Source organism: Dryobates pubescens, chromosome 2, assembly GCF_014839835.1.
Source record: "Dryobates pubescens isolate bDryPub1 chromosome 2, bDryPub1.pri, whole genome shotgun sequence".
In the NCBI taxonomy this organism is placed as follows: domain Eukaryota; kingdom Metazoa; phylum Chordata; class Aves; order Piciformes; family Picidae; genus Dryobates; species Dryobates pubescens.
In genome coordinates this window covers 11,087,945-11,102,353 of record NC_071613.1, presented here as the reverse complement: position 1 = coordinate 11,102,353, position 14,409 = coordinate 11,087,945, and the positions used below count along the sequence as shown (strand labels likewise).

General features: G+C 39.0%; 1 protein-coding gene across 11 annotated transcripts in view; it reads left to right on the top strand.

Moving 5' to 3' along the window:
- The window catches only part of ESRRG (estrogen related receptor gamma), a 412,676-nt gene that overhangs the window by 77,404 nt on the left and 320,863 nt on the right, over positions 1–14,409 (top strand). The gene's annotated exons all lie outside the window — the stretch shown is intronic.

The following is a 14,409-nucleotide window of genomic DNA, read 5'->3' as shown; positions in this document are numbered from 1 at the left end:
GATATGGGGGGTTGTGGGGTGGTGCATGACCTGAAAAAGACGTCTGAGGGAGGACATAGCAACAAGCTGTAAGAATACGAAAGGCTGATGGAAAAGAAAGTAATGTTCTTTATCACCATGGTGAGAAATGGGAGGGTATGGGAAGTAATTAGTTATACAAGATCAGACAAAATTCAAGTTTAGATGTTGGGAATGACCTTCTAAGGTGGATAAAACAAATCCCCAGAAAACCTTGGGCTGTTGTGGCATTTCTTTTGTTGGAAATTTTTTGGAAACAGGCATCAGTACTTCTGTCTGAAGACACGGAAGAGTACAAAAGACATCTTAACAATACTCCTTGCCCCATTTTCTGTGACCTGGTAACCAGCTGTTTAAGAATCATGGCTGTGATAAGTTGGTATGTTCCCAGTGTTCCTAACAGTGGGTCAAAAGAAAAACAGATAGATTGCTCATCTGAAATACAAACTCTGCCTAGGCCTTGGAAAGAATCAGCTTCTACATCAGTCTGGTAAACTACTGAAGCTTCATTTCTATCAGAACTTGAGGGCAGATGCTATACTGGCTGAAGCTGGAAGCAAAACTACCCTTGGTAGTAGTGGAACCAACATTAATTTATGATATGAAATCTCCATGCTTTGCTCATGATTTCCAGGGATAGTTTATACACTTCAATAATAAATTTCACACCAAGAAAAGCAGTGACTGTACTGTTAACTACCAGGTTACTGTTTGTACCTACCATGCAGTTCCCGTACCTGAAGTCCAGCAGCAAGTGTGAATGTACACTTAATGTGCTCTTAATTTCCTTTTATTTTTATTTTTTTTTTTTTTTACTAAAATGTTGGGTAATATATACAGTACCCAGTACTTGTTAATTAGAGGACTCCATGATTAATATTGAGGCAAAATAACTCAGGTTTGTTTTTCATGTGTGAAGAACCCTCATTGAGCTACCCATATAACTTTTATAAAGCTTTCCTAATTTTTTTCTAGCATAAATGCTGCTTTTAACAGTATAGTGACTGACATTTGTAGAGAACACTGAGAAGCAATGATCCAGTTGAAGTACAATTTTCTTGACACACCAGATTTCACTCTGCAGATGATGGTACTGTTTCTTTTAGGCTGGGTTTATATAATTCCACACAGAGAGCTAGGTTTTTGTTTTCCTTGTTATTTTTTTGGTCTTTCTTTCCCTCCCTTCCCTTCCTTCCCTTCCCTCCCTTCCCTTCCTTCCCTTCCTTTTCTTTTCATGACTAATAAATACTGTATTTGCAACTTTCTAACTGTACTGTAAGACAATCATGGAAAGTATGTTGCATTAAGTGATACTCCTAAATCTGCAGATGCTTTCCCTCTGGGAAATGCTTCAAGCTGAGTTGTGTTGAAATTATAACCCCCTACTTAGTTGCAGGTGATGCTCATGATTTCTCTTGCACCTACCCTATTATCAAATGATGTGCAAAATGCCAGACTGATGAGTAACACTCATCATGAAGAGCTGCATTATCAGGACAGAAAGGTTTAGATCTTAAGGACTAATTTGGAGGTTGTTGGTTCCTTTGCAAGTATTTAGCAGGAAACATGCTGAGATTGCTGTTTATGATTGAAGCCACTTTCATGCAGTCCACTGAGTATATTTACAGTGCTCATTATTCTGCTGTGGGGTTTGGTTTCCATTTCAGAAAGGAAGGGGTCTCCAGTGGCTATAGAACACAACGAAAGAAGGACTTTCTATATGTCTTTTTAGACTTCTGGTATTTCAACTGCTAAAGGATTTTCAGTGTATGGTTTTCTTTTTACTTTTTAAAAATTATTTTTATTGTAGAAAACATTCTCTTCACAGAGGCACATTAGAGAGGAAAGGTTAGGATTATTTAAGGGAGGGGAATTAATTGTGTCACTTCTATGGGCATTAGGCAAATTGCCTCACTTGGAGTTAAGAGGCAGCTTGGGAGTATTTAAGTATAGGGTGCCTGCAATGCACTTTATGATAGTCTTAGCTTACGACCTTATATCATTTTATTTCTCTATTAAAGTAAGACATTCCACACCGAGACTGTGATTGTACACGGTGTGGTAGTTAGCACCTCATGTCCTGAAAACTGTATGGTGTAGTGTGACAAAACAGTGAAGGAAATGCTGGGTACTTGAGAAGTCTGCATGATAATCCAAGAAATAAAAGGTGATATCTGAAAAAGATCATATCTGATATGTGGTAGAATGGAAGATATTCAAATGAGATGGGAAAGTATCAGACTCAGAATTATATTCTATGTATTTTACTGATAAACTATTTTTAAACAGTACAGCAGATGCCACAGTAACAATAACAACTTAAAAAGTAATTATGGGCCACCCAGAAATACTAGACTGAGTCCCTTACTCCAGAGGTAGTAAAGAGTGTACAGGTCAGTCCACTGATGGTGCTTAGCATTTATGTGCTAGCTTGGTATTTCACAAAGGAGTGCTCAGGTATCTAGGAACAGACTGTGCTGACTCTGGAGCCCCCTCCTGCCTTGGGGAGAAGGCAGAGTGACTGATTAAAGATACTGTTTCTGAATTTTATTTTGCTTGAAACAAGTTCTCACAGGAGGAACAAGAGGATGCCTTTGGATGCTAACATTACTGAGCTCTTTTCTGCATGGGACCAAACTCTGACCCTGTTGTCAGTGCTCACTTTAGCCTGACATCATGAATACTGCTGCTTAGGGACCTAGGCAGAAATAGTTTATGGCCCCAGATAGGGTTTGGTGCACATTACATGCTACTTGATTCAATCCTTTGAAGAGATATAACCTGGGCTGTGAGTAGAGATGCAGCTTATAAGCATATTTTAGACTACTTGGTGCAGTCTAAGATATGGTTTTGGAAAGGTGTTGTTGCCTCTCTTCATCTGAATAGATGTTGAGTTTCCTACTCAGAACTAAGCATTTAATTGGCAAACTTGCTAATATTGTGTGGTCAAATATATATATATATATAAGGAGAGAGAGGAGAGTGCTCATTGAAATGGGCTGCCTGAGGAGGTGGTGGAGTCACCATCACTGGAGGTGTTCAGGAGGAGACTTGATAGGGTGCTTGGTGGTATGGTTTAGTTGATTAGGTGGTGTTGGATGATAGGTTGGACACGATGATCTTGAAGGGCTCTTCCAACCTGGTTTATTCTATTCTCTTTATGTGAAGCTGCAAAGTCTAACACAAATAACAACCAATATTTCACAACAAACAGGAATGAACTGGCAATTGTGTTCATGCACATTCATTAAATTGATAAAAGATGAAGTCTGTGGAGAGTGCAAAGCCCAGGGTGCCTGCCAGAGCCTTGAAAGGGAAAGCCAAGCTCCCTAAGTCCATAGGTAGCAAGAATCAGCCAAGCCAGAGCAGCCCTTCGTAGCCCACAGATGTGTGCATCCCTCTCCATAGGGTACCTAAGGCAGGGTGTTTTTGAACCACTTCTGTATGCCTTTTTTGCCTTTTTTTTTGGTGCATGGTGTCTTGTATCTTTGGAGGAAGCTCAAAAGAGTACTTCCTCATTTTTGGTGAATTCAGCCCTGAATGGGACTCTGTGAGAGGTGTTGGTAGGCAAAATGTGGTTTAGCATCATATGGCAGAGTCTGGAAAACAAAATTTCTAAATCTGGTGTTCCACTGCTAGTGGATGTAATGGATTACTTTGTGTAGGTTTGCCATTTTCATGATTTGCCATTGCCTTTGAATTGAGCATGTGTTACAGTGAGACACTGAGATCCTCTGCTGAGGAAATCATGGAATCACAGAAACGTTCATGTTGGAATAGACCCTTGGGATCACCAAGCCCAACGATAACCCTACTCGGCAAGGTTCACCCCTAAACTATATCCCCAAAACCCACATCCAAATGACCTTTAAACACATCCAAGGTTGGTGACACAACCACCTCCCTGGGCAGCTCATTCCAATGCCTGGCCACTCTTTCCATGAATTTTTTTTTTCCTAATATCCAATCTAAACCTGCCCAGTCTCAGCTTGAGGCCATTCCCTCTTGTTCTATCACTAATTACCTGTGAGAAGAGACCAGCACCAGCCTCTCCACACATCCTTTCAGGTAGTTGTAGAGAGCACTGGGGTCTCCCCTCAGCCTTCTCTTTCTCAAACTAACCAGCCCCAGCTCCTTCATAAGGTTTATTCTCCAGGCTCTTCACCGAACCTTATTACCCTCCTCTGCACTGTCTCCAGCACCTCCACATCTCTCTTGTATTGATGTGCCCAAAACTGAACACAGTACTTGAGATGTGGCCTCACCAGAGCTGAGTACAAGGGATTAATCACCTCCCTACTCCCACTGGACACAGCATTTCTAATACAAGCCAGGATGCCACTGGGTTTCTTGGCCACCTGAGCACACTGCTTGCTCATACTCAACTGCTTGTCGATTAGAGCCCCCAGGTCTCTTTCTGCCAGCAGCTTTCCAGCCACACTTCCCCAAGCCTGTAGCGTTACTTGGGGTTGTTCTTCCAGTCTTCTGGGTGCTCTTCTAGATGAAGCAATGTTAACTACTATTTCTGCATTTAATATTTTCCTTACTGTTAAATAAAGAAAAACACTAAAGGATTTTCCCAAAGGACTGGAAAAGCAATTTTATAAATGCTGTTTCCAGCAGAATCACTGGAAAAATTTCCCATGTTTATTTCTATGGGAATCACATTTCAATTCCTGAATTCTCTATAATTTTTAAAGTTTCTTGTTCAGCAGCAATCCTTCCTGTCTATTCACATCTGATTATAGGACTCTCAGAATTATACAGTGACCATATCCATGTTGACAGTTATTTCATCTCCTCTGTGTCATTTTCCCATTTGTAAAACAGAAATAATAGTACTAGTTGACTGTGTACAGTTGATGGTGCTCTGACTTCATTAATAAAAACACTGTTGAAGGATACTATAACACTTACAACCCAAAAGTTTCAGTCTTTATACACTGAAATTATAGCTGTGGGTCTGTGTTTTGTGGTTTGTTTGTTTGTTGTGGGGTTTTTTTTCTTCTTTTTTTCTCTCTCTCTTTTGTTCCATTAGAGCAGTGGAAATTCTGTAAAGTGGGCATAATTACCAGAAGACATTACAGCTTTAGTTATCACTTCTGCATCTACATTTAACCTGTTGACTGAAAAGTGGGCGATACTTTGTGCCCAGTACCAAAACTTTAAGCATTAGGCAACCTTCAGAAATGTTTTCTGTCATATTAACTCATCAGTTTCTGTATACCAAAGATATTCCAGCTGCTTTTAGAGCTGAAGTAACAGTAGAATGGATTTCCAATATATGGAATATCCAGGAGGAACATCCTTTCTGTGGGAAAACTGATGTGTAACAACTGGTGCTGGCAGTTTGGCGAAACTGCAAGCTCAGTCTTAGTTTTGTCCCTGGGGCTGGGTGTCTGGCTGAGCAGAACCAGAGCTGGCAGCATGGGTACCATAACCTATGTCCAATTTGGGGCTGGTAAGTTAGCATGCACACTTTTTATAGGCAGAAATTGTAGCTGGAAGAATAACAGAGAGGATCCTAGCGCAGTCTGCGGCACGTGCAAATAAATAGACCAAATAAATAAATAAATAAATATAGGTTGTCATACCTGAAATGTCCCTATGTGTGATTAAAAATGTATACTTTCATTTGTTTTCCCTCATGCACCCAAAGCATAGTAAAAGAAATACACCTGCTCAGGCACCTGGAGTTTCTTCAAGGAAGGTCAGCTGCTAGAAATGCAGTAGAAAGATAAATTGGGTAAGAGTGATTATTGAGGAAAAAAATGTGAACTTTGTAACAAAATGCCAAGAATGAGATCTCGGCATATGAGATCTTTTTGCAGCACAGGATTCAACAAGCAGTAAGTTAACACAGCAGAGGACACTATTTAAATATGCAGAAAGATTAAGAAAGGTTTCATTTTCTTCTCTCAACAGTAGCTGCTGTGTGGTTTTTGTTGTTATGACTTCTTACAAGCATTGTTTACACAAAAATCACATTATTCTTGCACTACTGACGTCATTGATGATGTAAATATGCCTGCTCAGGGCCTGTTCCTCAGGGAAGCAGAGCACGCAGGGATTTGATCTCCTCGGCTTGGTCGGCAGCTCTTGATGCCAGGATTTGGGGACTGGCTGCCTTCATGTCGAGCTCTCTGAGCTCTGTCACGGGAAACGAGATTTGGTACTCAAGTTAAAAGGACCTCATTTGAGAACCATGGTGCAGGGTAAATCTCTCTTTTACTTAAGCAGAGCATTGCTTTCTGTCTTTTCTGAAAAGAAGTAAACTTCTCTGAGCGACAACCAGGAGGCCATCTGGTAGGATGTGGAATATAGAAACAAATTAACCCTGTCACTGCATTTAGCAGCAATATCAATATTTTGCCAGGCAGTGCTTACCCTGTACATCAGTTTGGTTTTTTAAGAGATATTTTACCATCGCCCAAGTAGATCCTTTCCAAAATCCGTTCCAGAGAGAGAAACGGGATCGTATGAAAGAGGCTGGTCGCAGCAGGAAGGGCTGAACACGCGCTGCCTGTGAACAATGAGTGCTGCTCCCAGAAAGACATCAGGGAAGGACTTTGCTCAGGAAAATAATGAAAGCACTGACAGGGTGAGACCACATACAGAAAAAAAAGGAAAGCTTATTTCCTTAAGAGGCATGATCAGGCTTTATTAAAAGAGCATTGTAAGGAAACAAACGAGATTTTAAAAAATGACTTCTTGCAGAAGCAATAGCAAAGGCATTTCTTGCGGGAAAGGAATGCTAACTCAAGTATTTTAGTGATATAAAAACATTCCAAACTTGCATTTGCAGCCTGTGAAGAAGAGGGAAAGAATGAAAGTGAAACTAACTGGGAACGGCTCAAACTATCCTCACTGTATAGGATAAGAGAAATGAGAGATTCAAAAAGTAATTGATTTAATTAATGGTGTGTTAGATAACTGTGTGTTTGCTATAACATGGATAGTATTTGTTCGTGTGTGTGTGAGTGCAGCCTGGCTTTATTTTTCTTCAGTTTTAACTTGCCTTAATTCTAATGGCAGTAAGCCGACCTGCTTTAATCAGAGCAGACAGCAAGATCCCCTGTTTGTTGTATTCATAGCTGGAGATTTGGTAGATCTAGGTGTAAAGCCAGTGGAGCAGACTGCGTTAATTATTTGCTGGTTCTGAGCAAAGGTTCTGTATTCAATTTTGTGCCAAACATGGCTAGGATTAAACCATACCATGAATTAACCTCTAGGCTAAGGGATGCAGATTTGCTACTTATATATTTTTTTTTCTCTCTGCCGACTGCTTTTCTCTGGCTGTTGTCCCCTTGATCTAAGTAAACTCCTGCCTTCCAGTGGCTCTTAAGCATCGGTAAATGTGTAGTTCATTCTATCCCATAGGCAGGTAGTGGAAAAGAGCATGAGGAGCAGGATGTGATCTGGGACACTATATTGAGAAAGACTTAACAAGATAAATGGCGTAGTACTTATGCAAGAGGGAGAGGAAAATTCTTGACCCAGTGTGCGTTCAGCCCACAGTTGTTTTCTGAGAGACAGTGAGGTGGGAGAGAACATGCCCCAGCAGCACACGGTGTGGAGGCACTGTCTCCAGTATGACTCCGCATGCCAAAAGTAGCTGTGGGGAAGCAGACTTCACTAGCAGCTTCTCACGTCTGTAGCCATCCATCCACTGGGCACCCTGTTTGTGAAAATCATGGCTCACTACTGGGTGGGCATAGATTGAACAGCCCTAGTTTTAGATTTGTGTGTTTGTGACTGAGTTGACTTCTGGTATGGAATGGCAGTAAGTGAAGGTGCATGAGAGCCAGCATATAAAATGGTACAAATTGGATCACATTTGGGTCTCTTGTCTTGTCTCAGTGCCCAGGGATGATTTAGACTGTAACACCTTACAGCAACGTGGGAAGACAGGTGTGTAATTCTGACTTTAGAGGAAAATACTTTCCTTAGTGTCCATGTGCCAGCTGCATTGACTCAGAACACTATAAGGAGCTCCATTAAGTTCTATTGGGTCCATAATCTGCACATTAAGAAAAATTTACATGATAGATGAAGCTGTTAAAGTCTAATTGGGTAATCAAAAATTAGTTAATGTGCCAAAATATGTATTTAGCTGATAAACTCTAATGGTTCCAAAGGGTTCTAGTATTAATAGAAGGCATGCTTGCACATTAAGGAGTTGAGAGTAAGATATTGCTCTTCTAACACTCATTTCAAATAAAGATCCCAAAGCACTTGACAGATATTAAATCACTTATTGATTTGATTTTTCCAAAATATGTCCATCCAAGGCTCTGGGGGAATATATGTTAACAATAATGTCAAATTTGCACATAAATAATAAATTATAATTTTCCCCCACTTCCCAAGTCTATCAAGTGCAATAATCTCTCCTGCCCTCAAACCCACTTAAAATCTGTCTTGGCTGGGTCTTCCTTAATTGAAACATATTATGTCCCCATGATATACTGTATCCACCTGACTGATAAATACGTTGAACAGTGAAGGAACAGTGACATGAACTAGTTTGAAAAGGGTTAAAGTCAGTGGCACAGTCAGTAAAAGAACCTGATGTTAACTGGTTACTTCTCCTTTACCCTGCAGAGCAGCCAGTGCAGCATTTGTGTATTTACAGAGCCAGAAGTATGTTTTAGCATTCTGCAAATAGCTTCTTTACCTATTCATTCAAATTTCATTAACTTCATTCTTCTTCTTCTTCTTCATTTTTTTTAAATGGATGAAATGAATAGGAATTTTAAAATAATTCTCCTGCTTAATAGTTTCAAAATGTCCTAATATATGCATGCATGCCCCTCCCACATTGTAAGAGCATGTGGTTCTGTGTTTGTACAGTATCTGCTGTAATAGGGACCTCATCCAAGAGACTTTTGTAGGCTCTTCTACAGTTCAAGCACATAATGACAGCTTTATTTTAAGATGGATAAAGATTATCCTTGTTTTACATAGGAAGTGAAGGCAGAAAGGCAAAATCTGTCACAGAAGTAGAGCTAGGCTCCAGGCTCAGATGTCACTTTGCTGCTTTGACTACTGGATCACAGCACAGAGGCATTCCCAAACTTACAGAAGTTGAAAATAATTAATTCATTGGTTCATAGATAATGTGCCTTTGTTCTTTATAGGTTTTATAACAATAACTATCATGGACCTCTTGTGCTCTAAAAAAGGCTCTGAATGTCTATAAATGCCAGACAAACGGCCAAGGTCCCTTCTGTTTCACTAGGCATGACTTTCAGGAGGGATGGAGAACATCTCCAAGAATATTCAAACTTAGAGTAGCTTAATCCTGTCTCCATACTATGTAAATATTTAAAGACAAAATGCAACAACCACATTGCTGAATTTCCTGCTTTGGATGACTGTCACATTTTTAATGATAGTCGAATAGTTTTGTATTTTATTTATGTGGTGTCATTTGTTTGCTGGGGAATGTGAATTGAACACTTTCCTTGCCTCTGAATTTGAAAATGTATTTTCCTGGATATCATTAGTTGAAGGATGTTAGACAACTGCATGTTTTCTCTTCCACATAAATAAATAAATAAGCCAAGTGTCATGATTGTTTGCTATCTAATATATGTAGATCCAAATGTATACTGAAATGTTGTTTGAAACAGATGAGTCAGTGAGACATTTTCTGACATCTGCCTTGAAAGAGAAAAAGAGAAAAAAAAAAAAAAGCAACAACCCAAAAAACCCCAACCCTCATAGAGAGGGGAAAAAGCAGAAACAGTCACTCGGCTTTTTGAAAAGCTCTGGCCTGAGAAAGGAACTTAAAAAATATCAAAATGTGGAGAATAATGAATTCATCAAGCTGAAAATGCACAGCCCAATGGAGCGCTCAGATTTCAATAAAAGGCAAATGGAAAGAGAGCCCCCATTACTGTTGAGATACACTGACACGGCTCCACTAATCGCTTGGTCATGCTTGGTAGACAGTAAGTCATCACAGGCCATGACATGGTGAGAACAGGTGCCAGGGTTTGTTGTAAGTAAAAATTGTTTATTTAACATCCGCAACCAAGATCATTCCCCTCTTTTTCCTTGCATCTCTGTGTCCAGACCATCCAGGGGAAGAGCCTGCCAGGCAGCACGGTCAAGTTTCTGCTGCAGAGTAGACCAGAGTGGCTCATAACAAAGAGGGAATGTTTTTGATAGGATGTGACTGAGGTGGTGACAGACAAACCCAACCTTTAGTAGCAATTAGACACATGCTCATAATGAGAGATGGTGCTGTTTTAGTCTTGGGGGAACAATTTGGGCAGTTCAGGTGTGTTTGTGAACCAGGAGAAGAGTAGGAGTACTTACTACTTTTAGCACAGGTAGCATGAGCATGAAAATGAGCAGGGTAGTACTGAAGTAAATTGCTGGGTGTTTATTCTCTGCTTCAGCCATTCTTACAAAATGCATTATGGGCCACTTTAGCAGAGCTTTGTGTCCTTTCAACACGCTGTACTGCCAGATGAGCAGCTAGGTGTATTGTAGAGGCACTAATAAAAATCCTCTATTTAATATAGATCAAGATCTACATCAAACACATCTTGAAATACTTGTCACCTTATGGGTGTGCAGACTGAGATATCTAAGAAGCTTCTAGGGCATTTGAGTCATGAATTGATTTTTGTAAATAAAGGAATCAAATAGTGTTTTTTCAGGATTTTGAACAGTCTGTCTTAGTAAATATATCGGCCCTTTAAACAAAATGTATAGTACTTACTAGCTTCAAAATTTATTTGAGAGATGACCCCTGGGTGGGTTGGTTGGTTTGGGTTTTGATTTTGATTTTGTTTGGGTTTTTGTTCATTTGGCCTTTTTTTTTTTAAATATAAGAACAAAAGGAAAGATGCTGAATCGAGTGATGCTAGGCTGGGAATGTAATAGTCTCTGGGAACTTGCTATCATTACATTGAGGAAAGTCTCCTCAGAGTCCAGTCTTTCAAAGTAGGTAAGTTGTGTTACAGTTGTGCTCATTGATTAATGCAGTGGCTGGGAGCTTGAAAGAGCTGGGCTCTATTCTTGGCTCCTGCCACAGACTTCCTGTGTGCTGATGAGCAGATCTTTTAGACCAACGCTTTTCCTTTGTGAGAATTTCCTTGCATTTTAAATCTGAGGGGAATTAAAAGGAGTGGACATTTAGGTTCACTTCCCCACCTCCTTCAGTAATAGCCAAAATGGAGAGGATATAGAAACATGTTTAAAAGATGAAATCAATGCACTTATTTTGTAACCAGAAACTAAAGGGAACATGCTGTTGGTTTGGTGTTTTTTTAGTTTTATTTCTTGTGTGGGTTTGTTTTGTTTTGTTTTGTTTGTTTGCTTTTAAATACACATCTGGGGCTTTTTTACCCAGCCTCCCTCTGAGATAAATCAAGATCAGTTTTTGAAAGATTAATTGAGGAACCATATCTCACAAAAAATGTAGCTGATGACTATAAAAAAAAAAAGGCATAGTATTGACTAATAAAACTGTCCGGCTATATGAAAGTTTAAAAATCAAGACATTGCCTGTGCACATTTTTTTCCCCCTGCAACATATCATAATTAACTCCACAGATACAACACTGTCTACTTTCACTTTCCTGTCTATTAACTAGTCCATCACTGAAACAGTAGCCTTTCTTTGTGCTACAATACAGGGCAGTACTTTCTTTCTGATCTTAGGAGAAAGGAAGACTCCTTATGCTCTCTATGGATGTCTTGTAAGGCTCCCGAATTTAGAGTTACATTATACAGATTCAGTATAAGAAAGAATTTACATGTGCACTTATATATTCACACCAAATTAGTAAATCTGGAATACTAAACTGTGATCTGATCTAGAGTGTTTCTCTGTGATTAAACTAATATTTGGGGGGTGGGGGGGGAAGAGATGAGAGGCCTGTTATTTTAAAAATAAGAGACTATTATTTTAAAAAATAATAAAAAAAAAAATCTCCTGCACTTAAGGCAGAAATAAAGAGCTTAGAAAGGTTGTTTTCTTCTTCTTTCACTGGTCAAAAGAAGGAAGAATCATAATGAAGAAAGAAACACTAAATGGAACTCACTTTAAGAAAACCACTCAAAATTCCTTGAGTTAAAATTGAGACTGGATAGGTAGCAGATTCACTGGCAAAATTACCATTGCTACTACAGTCTCTATTCAGAGAAGGTTTTTTTTGTGATAAGGCATGTGTGTGAGCTAGTTATCTGAACCCATAATTAACAGACTTTGAGCATCTAGAGCCTCAAGTACCTTAAAATTATAATATCTTGAGGGTGCTGACCTGTGAAAGCAGGGGTTTTTAAAGGGTATCACTCATGCTTGGATGCTTTCTGAGTGGCCAGAGTAGCACATAATAGTTTGAATATTTTCTAGTCAGGTAAAAACTGTTTAACCTAGTATCAAAAATTCTGTTATCAGTGGCTTTAGTTTAAGTCTTTGCGAATACTCTCCAAGTTGTGAGGATTAAGCTGAAACTGATGGACTTTCCTACTGCCTGAGTGTTTTCTACTACCAGGAGACTGCAGACCACCTTATTGTAAGAGGCAGTCTGCATTGGGAACAAAGCAGTTTGGAGGGACTGAACAAGTAAGGATTTATGGCATGGCATCAAAGTGCAGGTAGGTGACTGCAGCAATATCCACGCTCCAGAAAAATGTATTCTGCGTAGTCCTGAGTTGCCACAAGTCTTAACATTATGATATCAGTTATTCAACATCTCTTCAGTGAATAAAAGTTCAGTCTGAGGATCCATTTGTTGTTTCATCTTGATGAGGAAAAAGGGATTGAATTTAGGCCAGGCATAGCTAATTTATCTTAACGTAGACAAAACCTGTATAACCATCAAGTTCAGATCAAATTTCCCATTGTGATGTCTGGGAGTCTTTATCTATCAGGAGAACTTCTCATTCCTCACTTAGAAAGGAATAATTAGAGAATTCAGTATGCCAATTGTATGTGATTAAAAAAATATATACTCTTTTCCCACATAGTTTGTCAAGCTTGTCTTCTGTATCACCAAAGTTGGGTAAAAAGGTAGGTCATTCAAAGAAGACTATGTGGTGTGGTATGAAGGTTGTACTTTCAGGTTCATAAAGTGATCTGATGTCATTTTGAGTCTCCAATTGATGGTTGTTTTTATTTAAAATGTCTGTAAGGGTAACTGTTCAGAATGTACTATCTAAGATAATAGCATTAACTGGCATGGTTGCAAAATCAATAATAGTAACAAAAATATACCTCTACTGATTAAGAGTGACATCAAATAAATTTGTTAACTAAAATGGCTGCAGTCAACAGTTTAAACACGTGTCTTAAATACTGTAGCGCAGTTCATAGTTCTTATTTTAACTTTCTTGATAACATTTTTTTCAAAAGAACCTTTGAAAATCTGTATTGCATTTGTCTCCTCAAAACAAAACAAAAGAAAGAAGCAAAACTAAGCTAGAAGGTATTTCACTTCCTCTAGTAGAGCACCCACCCACAAAAATAAGCCTGATAACAAAACCATAGCGGACTTCACCTAGAGAAAGTAATTGAAAATGTTGAAAATGGTAATTCAGAAACCATAGACTAGCTCTGAAGGACAGGCCTGTCATCAAGCTTCATGAGAAACAGCAGAGCAGAAACAAAAATAGATCATTGACCAAAAATACCCTTTTCCAGCTTGGTCATTTAAAATCCTATCTTTTTTTTTTTTTTTTTTTTTTAATTTTTAAACATTTTACATCATACATGCAGCTGAATCCAAAACTACCCCCAAAAGGGCTCTAACTCTAAGGTCAAATAACTTTGTAGGGTTTTGTTGTTGTTTTCTTGTCGTGGATTTTATTTGAGAGCAAGAATGGGATGAAGAACAGTGATCTGTGAAAATGTAAATCCTGAAATTGAGTCTTTAAGTCAGGTACACAGGCATACTTTCATCAAGCTGTGACCAGCACCTGGGCACCTCTGTGACTGCCATATCACTTTCAAACCCAACAGATTCCTGTTGTAGTTTTTTGAGGTCTTCTCTGGACTGACTTGGTACAGAAATCCAGATGTGTAGGGCACACATTTATTAACTTACCAAAGCTGTTTATTAGTGTCCTTCACAGAAGGAACCTAAAGGCTTTTCGGAACTGAATGGTAGCACTATGCACCTAACATAGTGTCATTGTAAAGACACAGGTCAAAAGTATGGCAAGCTAATTGTACCTCATTTTGAGGGGAAAATGAAGGCACTCAGCTATTCATTTAGCTTCAAGCTGCCTGAAATTTTCTTTTGGAGATGCTGCAACTGAAGTCAGATTCTCATGTATCAGGGTAGGGTTTCTCTGTGACATATATCTATATGTAGATATAGTAGGAAGTCATAGAAATTTTCATAGAAAAGTTAAAAAGTATCACTTCCT